Below are 20,281 nucleotides of genomic sequence, written 5' to 3'. Positions count from 1 at the left end.
GAATGCACATATGTAACCATAATCTTTTCCTTACCATTCTACTAGATCTTTCAACCAGTTAACTAGTATCACTACAAGACTTTATTCAGTTTTTAATGAAGTTTGGTTGTAGTTAAGATATATTTTGAATTAATGAATCAACCCTCTTTTTCATGCATTATTATAAAAGCCCACCTAAGTTACACTTCTCACTTATTCAACTCATTCATTTAACAATTCCCTTCAAAGAATGTGCCAAAATTCTTGAATATTTCATTGTCTTTGTATTTTTCTTCCTTTTATTTTTTTTGTTCTTCCTTGTCTGTGTGTACTCCTAGGATATTCTTTAATTCACCCCTATTTTTTCATACCCTTCTTCACTAGTCAACCTTTTTTGTATATGTAGTTTTGATGATGATCAGCTAACTACAAGGGAACAGGTCCCTAGATGTTCATGGTACAGTAAAGTCGGCATACATGTCTGCATAGTTTTGTCCTCTTGTGTAACAAACATGCATGTGTTTCTTGTACTAAATAGGACATCTGATCCAATGATATTTTATCCCTAATCATCACTCATCTATAATGGGAAAAAATGCTTCTTCACCAAGTATATTTTGTAAAATCATAAAGAGAGAAAGACAGGCAACAAAAACTCTTTTTTAATTTAGTTCAAGTGTTACTCATGTTCTTATCTTTGTAGTAAACTAAAAGAGAGAGTGTTCTTTAGTCCTTAATTGTATTCGAACTACTCATTCTATAAGAGTAGTGTTTTCTTTTGTTGAGAGAATTTCTTAGGTAGAGTTGCCCAAGTCTGAAACTAGTTAAAGTTAACCAGTGTTGAGGAGTCTTGGTAGAGTTGCCAAGTTGAGGCTGTAGTAGAGTTATTACTAGTAGGAGAAGCCTAGAGTTTGGCTAAAATTGAGTATGTAATCAACAGGTTGATTAAAGTGAATTTCTTTGGTGCTTGTGAGGGAAAGCCATGGTTTTTCCTCCCTTGAGTAAGGGAGTTTCCATGTTAATTCTTGTGTGTTGCTATTTTTCTGCATATCCTTTTCTTTTCTTGTACTTTATTATTTGATTGCCTATGATTGATTTTGAGGGACCTGGTCCCTCACTATGTGGTGCATCCCCCAAAGGCTTCAAAAATTGGTATTAGTGCAAGGTCACTCTAAAAGGTTAGCACCTAGAGTGTCTTGGTTAGCATGGCTGCTCTACCTAACCTAGAAAAAGTGAAATCTACCACTACACCACCTAAATTTAATGGACAGCACTATGGGTGGTGAAAAACAAGGATGTTTGACCTCATCATGGTTGAGGGTTATGAACTGATGGACATAATTCTTGATGATGCTCATGTTCATGTTAGAGAAGTAAAAGAAGGAGGAGTGGCAAGAATGGTTATAAGAAGAAGGAGGGAGTTCAATGATGAAGACAAGAAAAAAAGTGAGAAAAACTATAAAGCCAAAAAATTTCTTATTTGTGGCATAGGACCAGGTAAATACAATTGGATTTCAGCTTGGGAAACAACTAAGGAAATTTGGGACTACTTGAAAACTCATGTAGGAACCATTAATGTGAAGAATTCAAAATTTGAGAAGTTGAACACTAAGTATGAAACCTTCATAATGAAATAAAGAGAGACTCTTCAGGAGATGCATACCAGGTTTACTTCTATCACTAGTGAGTTGCACTGCTTAGGAGAATTAATTTCTTCATAAAATAGGTGTGAAAAATCCTTGGAAATAAAAGTGGATGCTATTATTGAGGATAGAAACTTTAAAACTCTCACCATGGATGAACTCATTAGGAATCTGAAGACTCATGAACTTAAAAAATAGCAAGGGCATGAAAAAATGGATGCAAAAAGGGAGAAATAGCTTACACTAAAATCATTTAAATAAGAATTTATTAAAGAAGACAGTGATTTTACCTATTTCCCAAAAAGAATAGTTAGAGCTATGAGACAAATTGGCCAGTTTAAAAGAAGTGGGAGTAGCAACAAAAAGGGAGGCACTATGGAAGTTTATCACAGATGTTGAAGTCCCAAACATTATATTAAGGATTGTCCAGTGCATTAAATGGACTATCAAGATTATCACAATAATGGAGGGGACAAATGAATTAACAGGAACTAGGTCCTTGTAAAATCAAGAAAAAATATTACAATGGATTATGCAGTAAGGCTGGATCTAGCCATGTGGGGAGATCCTCTAATGAATTTAAGATAGATGGGAAGTAGGAAGATACTTCCATACTAGCAGTGGAGGATACGAAAGTGACCTTTGATTCCTTATTTACCTTCATTGCAAACCCTGTAGATGAAGAAGAAAAAAAGGTAACACTTTCTGACCTTAAAGAAAACTTGGACAACTATTCTTCTAGAAAGATAAAAAGGGTTGAAAATATGTTGATTTACTCTTTGTGTGAAATGACTAAGAAAAAATTGTTCTAGAAGAAAAAATGGAATATCAAGATCTTGAATTAATTTCTCTAACTCCCCAAATATCTAAAATTGAAGAGAAGGTTACTAAGTTAAAATCAGAAAATTTAAGCTAAGTTAATCAACTGGAGAAAGCTAATAGTTCATGTGATAAAGAGAAAAACAATGCATAAAGATAAAAACAATACTATAGAAGGAAAGATAAAAGAGTTGGAGTTTGAATTGATAACTTTGACTCTCCAGATATCTGAAACTAAGCAACAAGTTGCTAAGCTCAATGTTGAAAATATTAGCTTGGTGGGTCAATTAGAGAAAGTAAATGCTTCTGAGAGTAGAGGGAAGAAAGAAGCATCAAAGTTTCAGTTTTATCTTGAAGAAAAATTGTAGGATTTCAAAAATCATCTTACGTCTGTATTTCAAAAGAATGAAGAGTTGGAGAGATACCCGATCCATCTAAGGGGAAAATCAAAAAAAGCCTTCAGTGGACTTCATCCTCATAAATCCTTTCTAACATATCTATTCAAGGAGTCAATATTGGTAAGGACCTTGGGCATCATAGAAAAACTCAAAATTCTAGGTAACAAGAAAAGGTTGTTCAAAACATTAAAAACAAAGCACATAAATCCTTGTGCACTTACTGTAGAAGAGATGGAGACCTAAAAAAAGACTGTCAAAGCTGGCTTAGAGCAAGAATGGAAAATTTTAGACATGTTCAGTAGGAAAGCACTTATCCCAAAGGTTTAAGACCTTTGAAAAACATGAATATGCTCATATTACCTGATGGACAAAAAAGTATTTAATCACACCTCTATCATCCTACTGGGAACTTAAACTCAATTAGGTTCCCAAGTCTAACAAATTATTTTAAGTGCAAGAGGGAGAAAGAGTTTGCAGTCAGAACAATCTTCTTAATATGAAATTGCTCAAGGATATAAATGGAAGGTCTGATTATATTATATCTCTTGAGATACTTCAAGGTGAAGGTTTCTTAAATGAACAGGTAAAAAGGGTAAAAAAATTGCATGCAGCTAATGGGAATAGTCAAGAGCCTAATAATGCAGAAGAAAATTTGGACATTTAGTGAATGCTATGTATAGGACCTAATCCTCAGACCTATTTCTAGAACAAGTTATGGTATGATGTGTTTTAATGAATCTAATAAGATAATGCAGGGATTGATCATTTTATCTTAAGATAATACATGAAATCAACAACTATTCATCTTAATTATGATTTAAAGAAAAGAGAAGCATATCTAGTTTTCATTCTATAAACCCTTAAGCTATTTTAAGGTGGATTTCATAAAGTATAAGCATATAAGAATTCTGGGAGTAGTATTGATCATGGTGAAAGGAATAAGGATGAGCATACCCTAAATTCCTAGAAACTATGAGCCGCTGTATATTAATTTTTTTACCAATATGGATGAAGTTCAGTGATTTCTCAAGTTAAGGTTTTATTTTGATATCAAGGGTAGAATAACTTTCCCTGATGTGGGTAAGATATTGGACTCCACGGTAGGTCACATGTTTTGTATCAGTTAGAAGAATGCTTTATATTAGTTAGAAGAATATCCCAAAGAAATAATAAAAAGTAAAGTTTTTAGAAACTAAGTGTTGTGGCTAACAAAGTTTATTATTATGCTTTATTGTGAATGTACATGATTTTATAGTCTTTGTTTTATTTTAGCTCAAGGTGTGTCATTTACACTTAGCATGCATCATTTGAAAGTTTATATGAATAATCAGTTATTATTTTACTTATAAATTCACCCCTGCATACTCTGTATATTATAGAGGTACTTACCCGCATATATGTCTATGTGCTATATTGCCTAATAATGTAGATTCTGGTGCTTATTTCCAGCAGCATGATTGACTATAGGCATCATCACTTACATCCTAACATTTGGTGAGTCCTTGTAGTACGAGGACCCAGTTTATCTGACTTTTGTCTGTAGATAAAAGTATTTTATTATTTGACGTCAGTTTATGTTTGGGTTAACTGGGGTCTATCTTCGTGGCTCTCTAGTCAGAATTAGTGTCTAGTAAGAATTAGTATCTTGTCAAAATATATGTGTAAGATTTCCAAGTTAAAGACTCTCTTTTAAGATATGATATTAGTTACCTTTAGATTCTAATATGTTAGTTCACTTTTATAATGTGTTTCAAGGTATGTAGGCTTTATGGGTTAGGTTGGGACTACTCGTAGTCTGGAGAACTGTGCGACATCTAAGGGGTACTTTTGGGGCATTACAAACTTGGTATCAGAGCCTAAGGTTTTGAAGAGTCCTAGGGAGTCAGACAAGCCACGTTACGTAGATTCTTGAACATGGATGTGAAGCTCCCCACATTTATAAGCAAGAGGCTATAGGAGGAGTTAGGAATCATTATTTCATTCATGATATATTATGTATACAATTGCCTCTATTTGCCTTTTCTTGTGCTTTTACATGATAGAATTTGCCTCATCATCGAGATGATGCCCACAAAAATAGTCATCATCTATCACGGTACGCCGACCCTTTGAATGAGAATGTGTCTCATGCTAAATTTTGGGTTACCTTTCAAGCAAAGGCCCAATCTACTACTGCCAATATTCAGGGAAGCAAAAAGGCAGCAGGTCCATTTTAGCAAAATTGCAATTTAACTGCAGCTAAAATTTAGGAATTTTTGAGAATAAATCTACCAGAGTTCTATGGTTCCAAGGTGTATGAGGATCCTTTGATCTTTATTGATGAGATAAGAAAGATTACTCAGATTATACATATTACTGAAGAGGATAGTGTAGAGTTGGCATACTATAGGCTGAAAGATATTGCTTATGATTGGTTGTTATGTGGAAGGAATTTAGGGGTGAGAATATAGCTGCTATAAGTTAGCAGGTATTTTAAAATACTTTTTTGGGTAGGTCTGTTCTACGTGAGATGAGGGGGGCTAAGGTGTACGAGTTCATGAACCTGAGGTATAGCTCTATGAAACTGAAGGAGTACTTCCTTAAGTTCACTCAATTGTCTAAGTGTGCTACCTAGTTGTTATCTTAATCTAGAGCTTGTATAAGTATGTTCGTTACTGGGTGTCTCATTTAGGAATCGAGAAATACAGGACTGCTTTGCTGATTGTGGATATGGATATTGCTTGGTTGAAAACTCATGCTCAACACATTATGGTAAAAAATTTAATAGAAGGAGAGAAAAGAAATAAGAGGGCTGGGACTGGACAGTTTGAGCATAGTCAGCTAAGGTCTGAAAGGGGAAGATTTTGTAGTTTCAATGTTGGTTATGGATGCTCGTGCCATCTTTTGCAAGTGCCCTACACATAGGACCACGCAGGAGAAGTGTGATAGGACTTTGAGTTCCAGGTTTTTGAATTATGTAGTTGGGAGGTCTAGTTATCCAATATATTAAAAATATGGTAGGATCCATTCTAGTGAGTATTTGATGGTAAAAAAGGGTTGTTATGGTTGTGGAATGATGGGCCACATAATCAAGGAGTGTTCTTATTCTAATCAGGGAAGCACCAACTTAGCCAAGTTTCCAAGTCCCTCCATAGGGTGCATCATCTATTAACGATGGTAGTTAGTGCCAGAATCGATTCTATTCTTTACTATCTCATCAGGAGCAAGAGAGTTCACCAGATGTTGTCACTGGTATGCTTGGTACCTTTCACATTGATGTATCTATGTTGTTAGACCCAGGATCAAATCTCTCTTATGTAACTCCATTGGTTGCAATAAAATGTAGGGTAGACCTTGAAAATCTCTCTAAGCCCTTCTTAGTTTCTACCCCAATAGGTTAGTCAATTATTATAAGAAGAGTCTGTAAAAAGTTTCCTATCACTGTCCTCCATAAAGTAATACTAGCGGATTTAATAGAATTAGAGATGGTAGACTTTGATGTCATTATAGTTATGGATGGGATTCATTCATGCTATGCATTGATAGATTGTCGCACCCATGCTGTGACGTTTCAGTTTCTAGATGAGGTAGTTTTTTAGTGGAAGGGTAGTTCTATTTCTCCCAAATATTATTTCATCTGCTATCTCAAGGCCAGCAAGTTGATATTAAAAGTGTAGACATACCATTTAGTTTGTGTCAACGATACTAAGTCTTATGTCCCAACAGTTTAATCAGTCCATGTAGTCAATGAGTTTCTTGAGGTCTTCCTCAAAGATCTTCCAGGGAACCTCTAAATTATGAAATAGAATTTTGTATTTATCTTTTTCCTGAGACTTAGCCTATCTCTATTCCTCTATATCGTATGGCTCTGACCGAACTTAGAGAGTTAGAGGAACAAATTATGGACCCTTTGGATAAAGGTTTTATAAGACCTAGTGTCTCTCCATGGGGAGCTCCAGTCCTTTTCATGTGCAAGAAAAATGGCACTTTCAAAATATTTATTGATTATAGACAGCTAGACAAGGTTACAATCAAGAACAAGTATCACATTCCTAGAATAAATGATTTAGTTGATCATCTTTAGGGTGCTAGATGATTCTCTAAGATTGACCTTAGGTCAGGATACCATTAGTTTAAATTTAGTGCAAAAGACATTCCATAAAAAGCTTTTCGAACAAGGTATGGATTTTTTGAGTTTATGGTAATGTCGTTTGGACTGACAAATGCTCCTACAACCTTTATGGATTTATTGAACAGGGTCTTCAAGCTGTATTTGGATATGTTTGTCATTATCTTTATAGATGACATACTGGTGTATTCCATGAGTGAGGAAGACCATGCAGACCATTTAAGAATAGTGGTGCAAACCCTCAAGGACCGTCAATTATATGCAAGGTTTGGTAAATGTGAGTTTTGATTAAAATATTTTACCTTCTTAGGGCAAGCCATTTCAAGGGCTAGTATTCATGTAGATAATTAGAAGACAAATGAAGTGAAGCACTAGCCTAGACCCATCACTCTATCCCATATCTAGAGCTTTTTGGGTTTGACTGGGCATTTTATAAGACTTTTTGAAGGGTTCTCCTCTATAGATGCACCATTAACTAAGTTAACCCAAAATAAAGTGAAGTTCATATGGTTAGATAAGTGTGAGAAGAGTTTTCATGAGTTGAAGGATAGATTGACTTCAGCACCAGTGTTAGTTTTGTCGGAAGGGTTAGATAGATTTGTTGTGTATTGTGATGCTTCCAGAGTTGGGCTAGGTTGTGTGTTGATAAAACATGGGAGAGTGATAGCTTATGCCTCTAGAAAACTTAAGGATGACGAAAAAAACTATGCAACACATGACTTGGAGTTAGCTACTATGGTTTTTTCCTTGAAAATTTCAAGGTACTACCTTTATGGTATGCATGTTGATGTTTTCACTGACCATAAGAGTCTTCAGTATGTATTTTTTCAAAGGGAGCTAACTTTTAATCAAAGGAGGTGGTTGGAGTTATCAAAAGATTATGACATAAATATGCTCTATCTTTCAGGTAAGGCTAACGTAGTGGAAAATGTGCTAAGCAGGCTATCTATGTGTAGTGTGTCTCATGTGAAGAAGGAAGAATATAAGTTTGTTAAAGAGGTACATAGATTGGCTCATTTAGGAGTATGTTTGCTCGATGCTGATGATGTGGGAGTAGTAGTTCTGAATAGCTTAGAATCTACTTAGGTAGTGGAAGTGAAGGTGAAATAGTGTAATAATCCCATACTTGTAGATTTTGTAGGCAATTGATCAATAGAAGGTTGAGGTTTTCTCCTAAGGAGGAGATGGTGTACTTTGTCATCAAGGTAGACTTCGTATTCTGAATGTCGATGAGTAGAGGGAAAGGATAATATCGAAATCTCATAGTTCTAGGTATTCCGTTCATCCTGGTGCTACTAAGACGTATCATAACTTATAATAAATTTATTAGTGGGATGGTATTAAGAGGGACATAGAAGAGTTTGTAGCCAAGTGCCCCAATTGTTAGCAAGTTAATATTCAAAACCAAAGACCGAGTGGTACATTGCAAGAGAATAGTATCCCTACTTGGACGTGGGAAGTATTGAATATGGATTTCATCACTAGTTTGCCTCGTACAAGCCGTAAGCATGATTCAATTTGAGTCATAGTAGATTGAATTATTATGTCAGCCCACTTTTTACAAGTTAAGACTTCAGATACCATAGAGGGTTGTGCTAGAATATAAGCCCATGATTTAGTAAGACCTTATGGGATATCTTTATCCATTATTTCAGAGAGAGGCTCACAGTTTTGGCAATATTTTAAGAAGGGACTTGGTACAAAAGTTAAGCTTTGTACTGCATTTCATCTGCAGATCGATGGTCAGTCTAAATGTATGATTCAAATACTAGAAGACATGTTGAGGGCTTGTGTTTTAGACTTTAATGAAATTTGGGATGACCATATGCCTTTGATTAAGTTTTCTTATAATAATAGTTAACATTCTAGAATTCAGATGGCTTCATTTGAAGTGCTGTATGGGCGTAGGTGTAGGTCACCTATAGGATGAGTTGAGGTTGGTAAATCGGCCTTGATGTGTCCAAATTCTTTTCTAGAAGCTATGGAAAAGGTTTAGTTGATTTGTGAGAGATTGATAACTGCTTAGAGCTGTAAGAAATCGTATGCTGATGTAAAACAGAAATAGTTGAAGTTTGAAGTAGGCAATTGGGTATTCTTGATCGTGTCGTGTATAAAGGGAATAACGAGATTTGGAAAGAAAGGGAAATTAGGTCCATGATTTGTTGGTCCTTATGAGATAGTAAAGCGTGTAGGAGAGGTTTCTTACAAGTTGAGTCTTATGACAGAGTTAGCTACAATATACCCAATGTTCCATGTCTCGATGCTCAAGAAGTGTACGGGAAATCCACCGATTGAAGTTTCCCTAGAGAGTATTAGGGTCAAATATAACTTGATGTATGAAGAAATTCTTGTTTGAGATACTTGATAGGCAGGTCTGAAGGCTAAGGAATAAGGAAATTGCATCAGTGAAAGTTCTTTGGATGAACCAATTAGTTGATGGGGCCACTTAGGAAGTTGAAGAAGACAAAATGCCAAGTATCCTCATCTCTTTAACTCCAATTCTGTCCCTACCTAAGGTAAGCTTGGTTGTAAATATCAATGTGGAGGTGTTTATTCTTTTCCAAATCCAAATCCTAGATGAATTATATTTTAGGACAAATGTTTTCAAGAGGGAGATATTGTAATACCCTATGTCTAGAAGATTTTGTACATCATACGACTTTTTTCTTGAGTCCTATGTACAACATACGAATGGTATGTATTAGTCATATACAAGGAAGTGTGGCATGGTTGATATTCTATTATAGGTACAACTTGAACCCCAGAAGTCATCATATAGTGTACGAGTCATATTAATGTAAGTCATTAGTCCATCAGTATAGACTCCCTGATATTCCGACCAAGCTATGAATGGAGGGCTAAGATTTGTATAAACATGATACTAGTAGTAGGTGGGAATCATATATTGACCAGTTTGTACCCTCTTAGAGTCTGACAAGCTTACAAGTTGAGCGACATAGTTGTACCCTTCCATACGAGTCAAATGGTTGAGTCGTAAAGACTGGCGACTAATTTCTTAAAGTTCATCTAGGGGATTTTTGGTCCTTTCCTCTCTTCTAACTTCCCATTCAGTACCTATAACCCTTAAGGAGGTGTTATTTTCCTCAATTCCTCAATCATATAGCAATATTTTCTCCTCCCATCTTGAAGAACATCAAGATTAGGATTCATCTCACACAAACTCATCCCTAAAGTCCAATGATTCAAACTCTCTACACAACTAAAAAAATTCAAGTATGTGGGGCTTATGAACAAGTTATTCTTTCATGTTTATGAAAAAAGTGCATGGTTTTATAATTGAATTTACTTATTGAATTAGTGTTCATACCCAAATAGCCATATTCTTGAATTATGATACGACCATGAGATTGAAAACTTAAAGTGCATCAAGATTTGCATATATTCATGTTTTGACTTATAAGATTGATATTGTGATTTAAATTTCATTATCTTGATTGAGATATTGTTTAAATATTTCGCGATGATTATTTAGCATATGTTTTTTAAGAATTTCTATGAACTAAAGCATGATTTCAAATACCTAAGTATAATTATTGAGTTTACAAGAATTTTATGTTATTCAGATCCATTGATATGTTCTATAACATAGTTTAAAGAAAAGCATGATCTTTTGTTCTAAACATAAGACATTAAATCCATAACTTTTCATCTTGATTAGGATTTAAAGCAAATAGAAGCATTACAAGTTCTCATTCTATAAAGCTTTATGCTATTTTAAGTGGATTTCTTAACGTATGAGCATATAAGTATTCTGGGAGTAGTATTTATCACCTAGAAGGGAATGCGGATGAGCATATACTAAATTTCTTCAAACTACGAGCCACTGTAGGGTGATTTTTTTTCCCAATATGAATAAAGTTCAGTGATCACTTATGTTAAGGTTCTATTCTGATGGCAATGGTAGAATAGATCTCCCTAACATGGCTAAGATATTGGACTCCATGGTAGCTCACATGGTTTATGTTGGTTAGAAGAATATCTCAAAGAAAGAATAAAAAGTAAAGCTTTTATAAACTAAGTGTTATGGCTCACAGTGTTTATTATTATGCATTTTCATGATTTTGTAGTATTTGGTTTTTATTCAAGAGAAAGGTGAATCATTTACACTTAGAATTCATTATGTGAAAGTTTATACGAATAGTCAGTTATCATTTAACTTATGCATTCACCCATATATACTTAGTACATTCCATATCCGCTGACCCACATATATGTCTATGTGCTATATTTTCTTATAATATTAGTTCTAGTGAAAGTTTTCCGCAACACGAATGACGATATGCATCATCACTTATATCGTGACATTTGGTGACTCCTTATAGTTCGAGAGCCTAATTTATCAAACTTCTATTCATAGGCAAAAGTATTTAGTTATTTGACAAAACACCCCATTTTCTAGACCTTAGTAAATTTCCTTAATGTCATTTTTCTAGGAAAGATACAACTTAGGGAATAAGTCTTGCATTTGGGTACGGGTCATATGGTCAAGTCATATACTGACCAGTATTGGTTTTTTGGGTGAATTTAGTCACTGGAATATGTACTACTTTGATGTTACGAGTCATATCGTTGGATATGGGTTTTTTGGTTTCTTCACTTAACTTTGGACTTAGTGACTTAGGTTGGATCTGAGTATGAGTGTCTCACTATTAGTCATGATCCAGGGTACGAATTGTACCCATGACTCGTATGGTGGCCAGTGTTCAAACCTCCTAGGATTCTGTTCTGCTAGGGGTATGATTTATGTGCACTAGACGTACACTTGGATACGACTTACGTTTAGGTGTATCATAACTTGGAGCATGTTGGGTCCAAGGGGATAGCCTAGGGTAAGAGAGGTAGGTACCACTCGTACAGGGCGAGTACGACTCATATGGGTCAGTCATACCCTGTGATCAGAAATAAATGCATTTTAAGTGAGGGCAATCTGGACATTTTCCCACATATCTTAATAAGACCCCATGACTTATATTCCTATTAGGAGGTTATTTTCCCTACTATTCTATTCATAAAAACTTGGAAAACACTCTTAAATCCTCCCTAGATTTTTGGGGAAATGACGCTAGGGTTTTATTTTAGGGAGTAAATTGGGTCTTGTCTTGGTGATTTCTCTCCATCATCTTCTTAGTTTAAGTAATTTTCTCTTCCCTCATTGTTAGTTCAAACTAAAGGCATATTTTTATACAATGTTTTGATGATTTGAATGTTGTATGATTTTAGGTTTTCAAATATGATTTGGGATTTTTTGTTATAAATACTTGGTTATAGATTTCACACATTTTAATTTTGCTTTGATATGCATTAATGGTTATTTTTTAAAATTTGTTACATGGGAATGGTTATTTTAAAATAGATTTTGGTTTTTGAAATACTATGCCCCTAATGTGTTTGGTAAAATGCCTATAACAATGTTTTTACTATAATATTTATTTTTCAATGGAACTTATGCATTGTTTAAACTTTGTAATGGAACCCTAAATGATATGAATGGTTTCAAAGATTTTGGATTGGTTTAGCTTACTAAACATACTTGTGGGGTACATGAGAATCCCCCGAGTTAATTGGATAATGTGATCTATGGGTACATGGGAATCCCTTGATTTCAAAAACGTTTTGCTAAGGATAATACTTGTAAGTTATAGTTGGTATGACGATACCAATATCTAATAGCCTTGATTAATAATAATGGAATAATGGTTTGGTTGGAAAATGATTTTAATTGGACTTAAAGGGGGGGATGCATAGCAAATTCATAAAAGATGGAGCTCTCGGAAGACATAAACTGGAAACTCATGTTTGCTGACATGAGGTTTCTCCTAGTGACCGTGCACATGATGTCACACTTTATATTTTGGGAGATGTATTAGTCACCCTAAGTTCTTTTCTTCAATCCTGTGGCTTCACATACTGGGGATCTTTCATCAGGGGGAGCTGAACCCATATAGCCCGCGGGTGGTTTAGGATGGCAAAGCTACACAGCCCTGGAAAAGATTTTAAATGTCATGATAAACTAGGTTCCCTTTACCATCATGGTAGTATATATATATATATATATATATATATATATATATATATATATATATATATTTATATAAATATATATGTATGTTGTGTGTGCATATGGATGTTTTATAATTGGCATTATTTTATCCTTATCCTGAGTTCATGCTAGCATTCACCCATTAACCCTTCATTAGGTGGCTGTATCTTTATGCAATGTAGGAACCAGTTATGCCACTCCTCCTCATTAGCATTCGGACATTCAGGGCCAACTTTAGATTAAAGTGTTGAACTTCCATCTGTTTTGAACTTCCATCTGTTTTGAAGGTTTTCTTTCATAGATGTTATGTTATACTTTGATATTTTTATTGATATTGGATTTGGCTATGGTTAGGGGAAAATCCCAACCTGATTTTGTTATTCTTTTGGATAGAGGATTTTATGGAACTACTATGGGTTTGTATGGGTGGAAAAGGTATTGTTGTCAGCATTCGTATTGGTATTGGTATTGGGACTGACATCATTGGACAAAATTTCTCACTGTTCCATCGTATTACCTTTTGATATTATTTAATTATTATTGTAACTTATTTGGTTATGGTCAGATCCATGGTTTGGTTTGGATTTGTATGGTTGGACGATTGGACTCATTTGGGCTGGTCTTAGTAATAGACCTATACTATAGTCTATAATCTAGATAGTTATGCTATTATATTATATGTTTGAAATTTGGCAAACTTAGGGCAGGAGGCTAGAGATTGGGTTGGGTAACAAGGGTGGTCTCTGGTCTTGGTCATACATGGGACTCCCATTATGATAAGGCCCCAAGTCAGGTCCATGTCAAGTTGGCATTAGAGCTTTAGATTAATGGTCATGTGGGATGGTATCTTCTAGTAGAGTTACTTTTAGGGATGTGTAGTGTGCCACACTCATAAGAAAGAGACTACAGGGCTTTTAGGAATATTCCACTTTCTTGGTTTTCTATTTTTAAGTTTGGAGAAAAATCCTAGAATTCTCTCAAATCTTTAGTTTTTAAATTTTAAGATCATGCATCGATGATCTGAAACACAAGAAATTACTCTATCCTATTTGGAGATGATGTTGAAGGGGTAAGTCCTATACTTGGAGTTCGCACTCTCTCTTAGGGCCATATCCCTGATTGTTATAGAGTTTCTCGAATTACTATTAGTCCTCCTCATGGTGAGGTGACTATTATAGAATTTTTCCAATCCATTCATGTTGTTTCTCAATTAGTCGCTGCTCAGGCTGAGCGGAATGCATCTGGTGGGTTGTCTTCTTAGGCGATAAGGGTTGGTCAGTTAATGTAGCTGAATCCTACTACTTTTATTGGTGTGAAGGTAGAGGAGGGTCCTCAATCATTCTTGAATGAAATGGAGAAGGTATTCAGGGTAATGTTGGTTACTAATGTGAAAGGTGTAAACTTTGCAGCTTATCAGCTCAAGGATATTGTATACCAATGGTACAAAGAGTAGGATAGGGATAGAAGTGATTCGGAGGAGTTGTCTTTGTGGGATGCTTTTTCTAATTCTTTTCTTGATATTTTCTTTCCTCAAGAGCTGAGAGAAGCGAAGATGGAGGAGTTTTTCAATCTCAAGCAAGGTAAAATATCTTTCAAGTAATATGCCTTGAAGTTTTATCAGCTATAAAGGTGTGCTTTTTATTTAGTGGCTGACATGAGGGAAAGAATGAGAAAGTTCACTTCTGGGATATCTTAGGATGTTATCCTTATAAGTAGGACTGGTTGGTTGATCAAGGAAATAGATATTTCGAGGTTGGTTATCCACATACAGTAGGTAGAGGATTAATAGAGGAAACTGGAAGATTTTTAAGAAAAAATGGTTAAGATGAGTAGGTTTTCTAAGCAAAATGTTGCCCAGCAGCAAGACGGTTGATATGAAGATAAACAACCAAAGAAAAATTAGGGATGTTTTGGTTCTGTATCTATTGCTAGCTCTTCTTTCCCGAGGTAGTCAGATAATAGCCTTTTGTAATGTGGTGATAATTTTTGGATACATGGGTGACTAATATCAGGTGAGTAGGGGCCAGTCAGCTTTTTCATGCCGTCCTTGCCTGTCCTATGGTCATCTTCATTGGGATTATTATGGCGAAGGCAGGGAAAAGTGTTTTAAATATGGCCATCTAGGCTATATGCTCAAGAATTTTCTAGTTGGTAAAGGATCTTAGGGAGCGGTCAAAGCTTCAGTTACTTCATCTTCTACTCATGTGCCTAGTGATGTGTCTTCGGTATTTACTCTTGCTTCTGTATTGTCACAGGATAGAATAGGTTTTATGTTGTTGTATCTCATCAGGAATCTGAGGCATCACCTAATTTCATTACAAGTATGTTACAACTCTTTTCTTGTGACATTTATTATCTGCTTGATCTAGGGTCCACTCCTTATTATGTAATCCCATTTGTGGTTGTTTGTATTGGTTTTGATCCTGAGGTTGTTTCAAATCCTTTTTTGTTTCTACCTCGATAGATATCTCTATTAGTGTTAAGAGATTCTATAGGGTATGCGTGGTATCTGTTGGTAATAGGCAGACCTTGGTAGATCTATTTAAACTGGATATGGTAGACTTTGATGTCATTTTGGTAATGGATTGGTTACACTCTTATTACATGTCCTTGGACTGTCTAACCCATATGGTTGTCATTAGGTTCCCTGGTGAACCAATTATAGAATGGTAGAGTCGTTCCCTATCTATTCCATATTGGGTGATAAATACTATGTGGGATAAATTATTATAGATATAAATTCATGCAAACCTATAACTAAACCCTTGAATAAAGAAATTAGAATTGAACCATGATGTTTAATTATTGTACAATGATGTTTACATGTACCATGTCTACAATATGCTTGATTGAATGCCTAGATGAAGGAAAAGTGCCTAATTAGCATGATACCATAAGATCCCCATGTATGTACAAGTTATGCCTATAATATGTTTTGATGAAATGCTTTTATAAATATATTATGGATTATGATGTTAGTTATATGTTCAAGTAAGTTATGCTTGGTCAGTTTCCTTCCATCGAGTCCAAGGGGTACTCGTACTCGAAATATTAGTTGTGTGCCTAGAGCCATGTCATGTTTCCATGATATTCTCAGTCAAGCTATGATCCTTAGACTTTAGACAGTCTTATGACTCAGGAAATCTCCTTGATCTCATGAGCTCAGTCAGATATTAGATATCAGTAGTATTCCATCAGTCAATGCAATTTGGTAACTCAGCCCATGTTCAGTTCAGTAAATCATGTTCAGAGTCTATTCAGATGGGAGTAGGAATTTACACCGAGTGAACCCAAAGATGGGAATACACACTATCAAATGAGGGAGTGATTCTTAAAAGTAATCCTTGCATTCCAGAACTATGTAGCCAGCATAGGTTGAGACATTAACATTGTCCGATGAGGGTTGATGAGGTGGATAAGCACTGTCAGAAAAGGGCCACACTTTTTTATGTAGGGGACACTATCATATAAGGGTCGCCCAAAGCTTGTCCTCACTAGTGATACGGTATTGACACCTTTCCAATTGGCTTTAGAGATTGGAACCCAACTCATCCATAATGGTGTATCAGGGGTATGTCGGTTAGATAACTATTTCCCACAGTTTCATGTTACAGAATTAGGATTGTCAGATATTGTCAATCAACCTCAGTAATAGAACTCAGATAGTTCTTTAGATTTCAAGATTGTCAGATACCGTCAACTTAGATATAGTACGGAACTCAGATAGTTCCATTAGATTCAGGACTATCAGATATAGTCACTCATGTTATCAACTATATTCAGATTCAGTAATTATGTAATCACAGTATTAGTGTCAGTTATTATGTCTCATTCATGTATTCTCACGCTTATGATAGTTACTCAGTTATTATTATTGTTCATGCATATGAACACCATGCATTCAGCCTTCCTCACATGCATACCAGTATATTCAAAGTACTGATGCATTTGTGCTATGGTGTCTTATACCATAGGTTCAGAGACACTAGCTCCAGAGCAATAGTAGATTTAAGATATCAGCAGACAGAGTTAGAAGTGAGTCCTCATATTTTGAAGAAATGATTATTTCCCTATTATCTCATTAATACGTTTATTAGTTGGAGTTAGTTGTGGACATGTCCCATCAAATTCTTACACAGACTATTTATTCAATTAGAGGCTTTCTAGACTATCATATTTCAAACTTTAGTATGTTAACTTTTGTGTTGGGTATTCTATTACCCCACACAAATCTTATATTATTCAGATCATGTTCAGAGTTGAACCTTAGGGCCTTTCAGTTTATGTTTCCGCATTATAAAGTATTTTATGCAGTATATAGGTACAAATATTAGTCATGGGTTAGCTTGTCGTCCTTCAGGGTTATGACAACCGTGTAACATTCTAAGTACCAGATTTGGGGCGTTACAAACTTGGTATCAAAGCCTAAGGTTCACGAATATCCTAGGAAGTTTGAAAATCGCATCTAGTAGAGTCTTGTGCATGGGTGTGTTGTGTGCCACATTTATGTGCAGGAGGATATAAGATATTTTAGGAATAGTTTCCCTTCTTTTAGTAGTCATGTCATGCCAGTGAGCATAATCTTAATCTAATCTCTCTGTCTAATTAGTTTCTCCTCCTTATTTCAGAACATGCCTCCCAAGAGAAGAACCCACCTTGTCTAAGAAGATCCCTTGGACGAACATGTTTCTCATGCAGAGTTTAGGGCCGTATTTACTACTCTTGCTTAGTTAGTTGCTGCTTAGAATGAGCGACCAACAGTTATTCCGGCCATCCCAGTGGCCAATTTAGCCACAGCTAGGATTCGAGACTTCACCCGAATGAATCCTCCATTCTTTCTCGGGTCCAAGGTAGATGAGGACCCTTAGGAATTCCTTGATCAGGTGCAGAAGGTGACAAACATCGTTGGGGTGACAACTGTTGAGATTTTTGAGCAATGACTCTCTAAAGACTACATTGTGGATGCTATTATTTTATGGTATGAGAAGGGGGTCTTCTATTTATAGATGTCCAAAACCTTTCCTCCAAGAAAGAGGTTCATACTTGGTTCAAACAGTGGAAGTCAGAGAGGTCAGATAATACAGGTCCTATAGAGTTGGAAGAGTTTGTCACTGCATTCTTATACTTATTCTTTCCCTAATAGCTTTGAGAGGCTATGGTGCTAGAATTCATCAACATCAGGTAGGGAAATATGATGGTGAAAGAGTATTCTCTTAAGTTTACTCTAGCCAGATATGTCCCTCATATGGTTGCAGATAGCAGAGCCAAGATGAGTAACTTCATTTCAGGGGTGAATGATAGTGTGGTTAATGAGTGCATATCCGCCATGTTGAATAGTTACATGAATTTAGCTAGGCTTATGACTCATGCTCAGCAGAAAGAGAAGCAGAAGATTAAGCAGAGGGAGAAGCAGAATAAGAGAGCAAAGATAGGTAGTTTTAACTTCGCTCAACCTAAATCAGAAGGAGGAAACCATTCCCAGTTTCGTCCTAAGTCATCAGTTCCAGCCCCTTCTTCAGCCAGTGCTCCAGTTCGTAATTTTAGGGAGAGTAACAGAGATAGAGTGCCAGACTCTAAGTCTCAGGACAGTGTTAGAAAGGCTTGAACTAATCCCCTTTGTCAGACTTGTGGTAAGAACCAAAAGGGTGCTTGCAGAGCTGGTAGTGATGTATGTTTCAATTATGGTAAGCTAGGCCATAGAGTCAGAGACATCCCTCAGTTAGGTTATCAGAGTTATCTCTGCTCTTCAGCTCAGTCCAGTCGCCCAAATCAGTAGGGTGCCACCATCAGTGCTACTAGTAGGCAACTCCCAAATCATCTCTATACTCTGCAGTCCCAACAAGATTAGGAAAATTCTCCTGATGTAGTTACTGGTATGTTACAGATCTTTCATGTGTATTTTTAATCTTTGCTAGATCTAGGAGTTTCTTTGTATTTTGTTCCTCCCTCTATAGCAGGCGATTTCATAATCAGTCCCAAAATCCTAGCAGAGCCCTTTTTAGTCTCTAACCTAGTAGGTAAAACTATCATAGCCTGGCGGGTATACAGGAACTGCCCAATTATGATATTTCAGAAAGTCACTTCTGCAGACAATAGTAAAACTAGAGATGACTGATTTTGATGCCATTCTCGGTAAGGATTGGCTTCATTCCTTCTATGCTACAGTCGACTGCAAAAAAAGAATAGTCCATTTTAATTTCCGAATGAACCCATCCTTGAGTGGAAGGATAGTACTTTAGCATTCAGAGATCAACTTATTTCCTACCTTCAGACACAAAACATGATATCTAAAGGATGTTTTTATCATCTTGTTTGAGTTAAGGAAACTAGTTTCAAAGCTCCCAGTCTTAAATCAGTTCCAGTTGTTTTTGAATATTCAGATATGTTTCTCAAAAATCTTTTACGAATTCCTCTCGTAAGGTAAATAGACTTTGTCATTGATCTTCTTTCAGATACTCAACCTATATCGATTCCGCCATATAGAATAGCACTTCCAGTGCTCAGAGAACTGAAAGAACAATTGAAGGATCTCTTAGATAAGGGATTCATTAGGCCCAGCATTTCCCTGTAGTGGCACAAGAAAAACGTTTCTCTTAGGATGTGTGTAAACTACCGTCAACTCAATAAGGTCACAGTCAAGAACAAGTATCCTCTTCTAAGAATCGATGACTTGTTTGACCTACTTCAGGTTTCCAGTTATTTCTCAAAGATATACCTTAGATCCGGTTATCACCAGCTCAAAGTCAAAGAATGTGACATTTTAAAAATAGTTTTTCGTACCGGTATGGCCATTTTGAATTTCTAGTCATGTCATTTGGTCTTACCAACGCCCTATCCACTTTCATGGACTTGATGAACCCTGTGTTTAAGAAGTACTTGAACATGTTTGTCACAGTATTCATAGATGATATTCTGGTCTATCCCGCAGTGAGCGCAATCATGCAAACCATCTCGAGACAGTACTTCAGACTCTCAGATATCATCAGCTATTTACCAAATTTAGTAAGTGCGAATTTTGGCTAAGGTCTGTTGCATTTATTGGTCATATCATTTTTGATGATGGCACTAGAGTGGATCTTTACACTAAGATAAGGATAGGTCGAGAATCGTTTTCCCTAACTGCTTTTCTGTACATACTAGCACCACTACTGAAATTTGAGAGCTTGAATTACGTATTTGATCTACTATCCCCCCTGTCTTTAAGCCATCATCATAAGTCTATGAGCACTTAACAAATCTCTGAACTGAACTTTAATAATCATCACATACTTAC

The sequence above is a fragment of the Capsicum annuum genome, chromosome 6, assembly GCF_002878395.1.
Source record: "Capsicum annuum cultivar UCD-10X-F1 chromosome 6, UCD10Xv1.1, whole genome shotgun sequence".
Taxonomy (NCBI): domain Eukaryota; kingdom Viridiplantae; phylum Streptophyta; class Magnoliopsida; order Solanales; family Solanaceae; genus Capsicum; species Capsicum annuum.
This window is presented reverse-complemented; position numbering follows the sequence as displayed.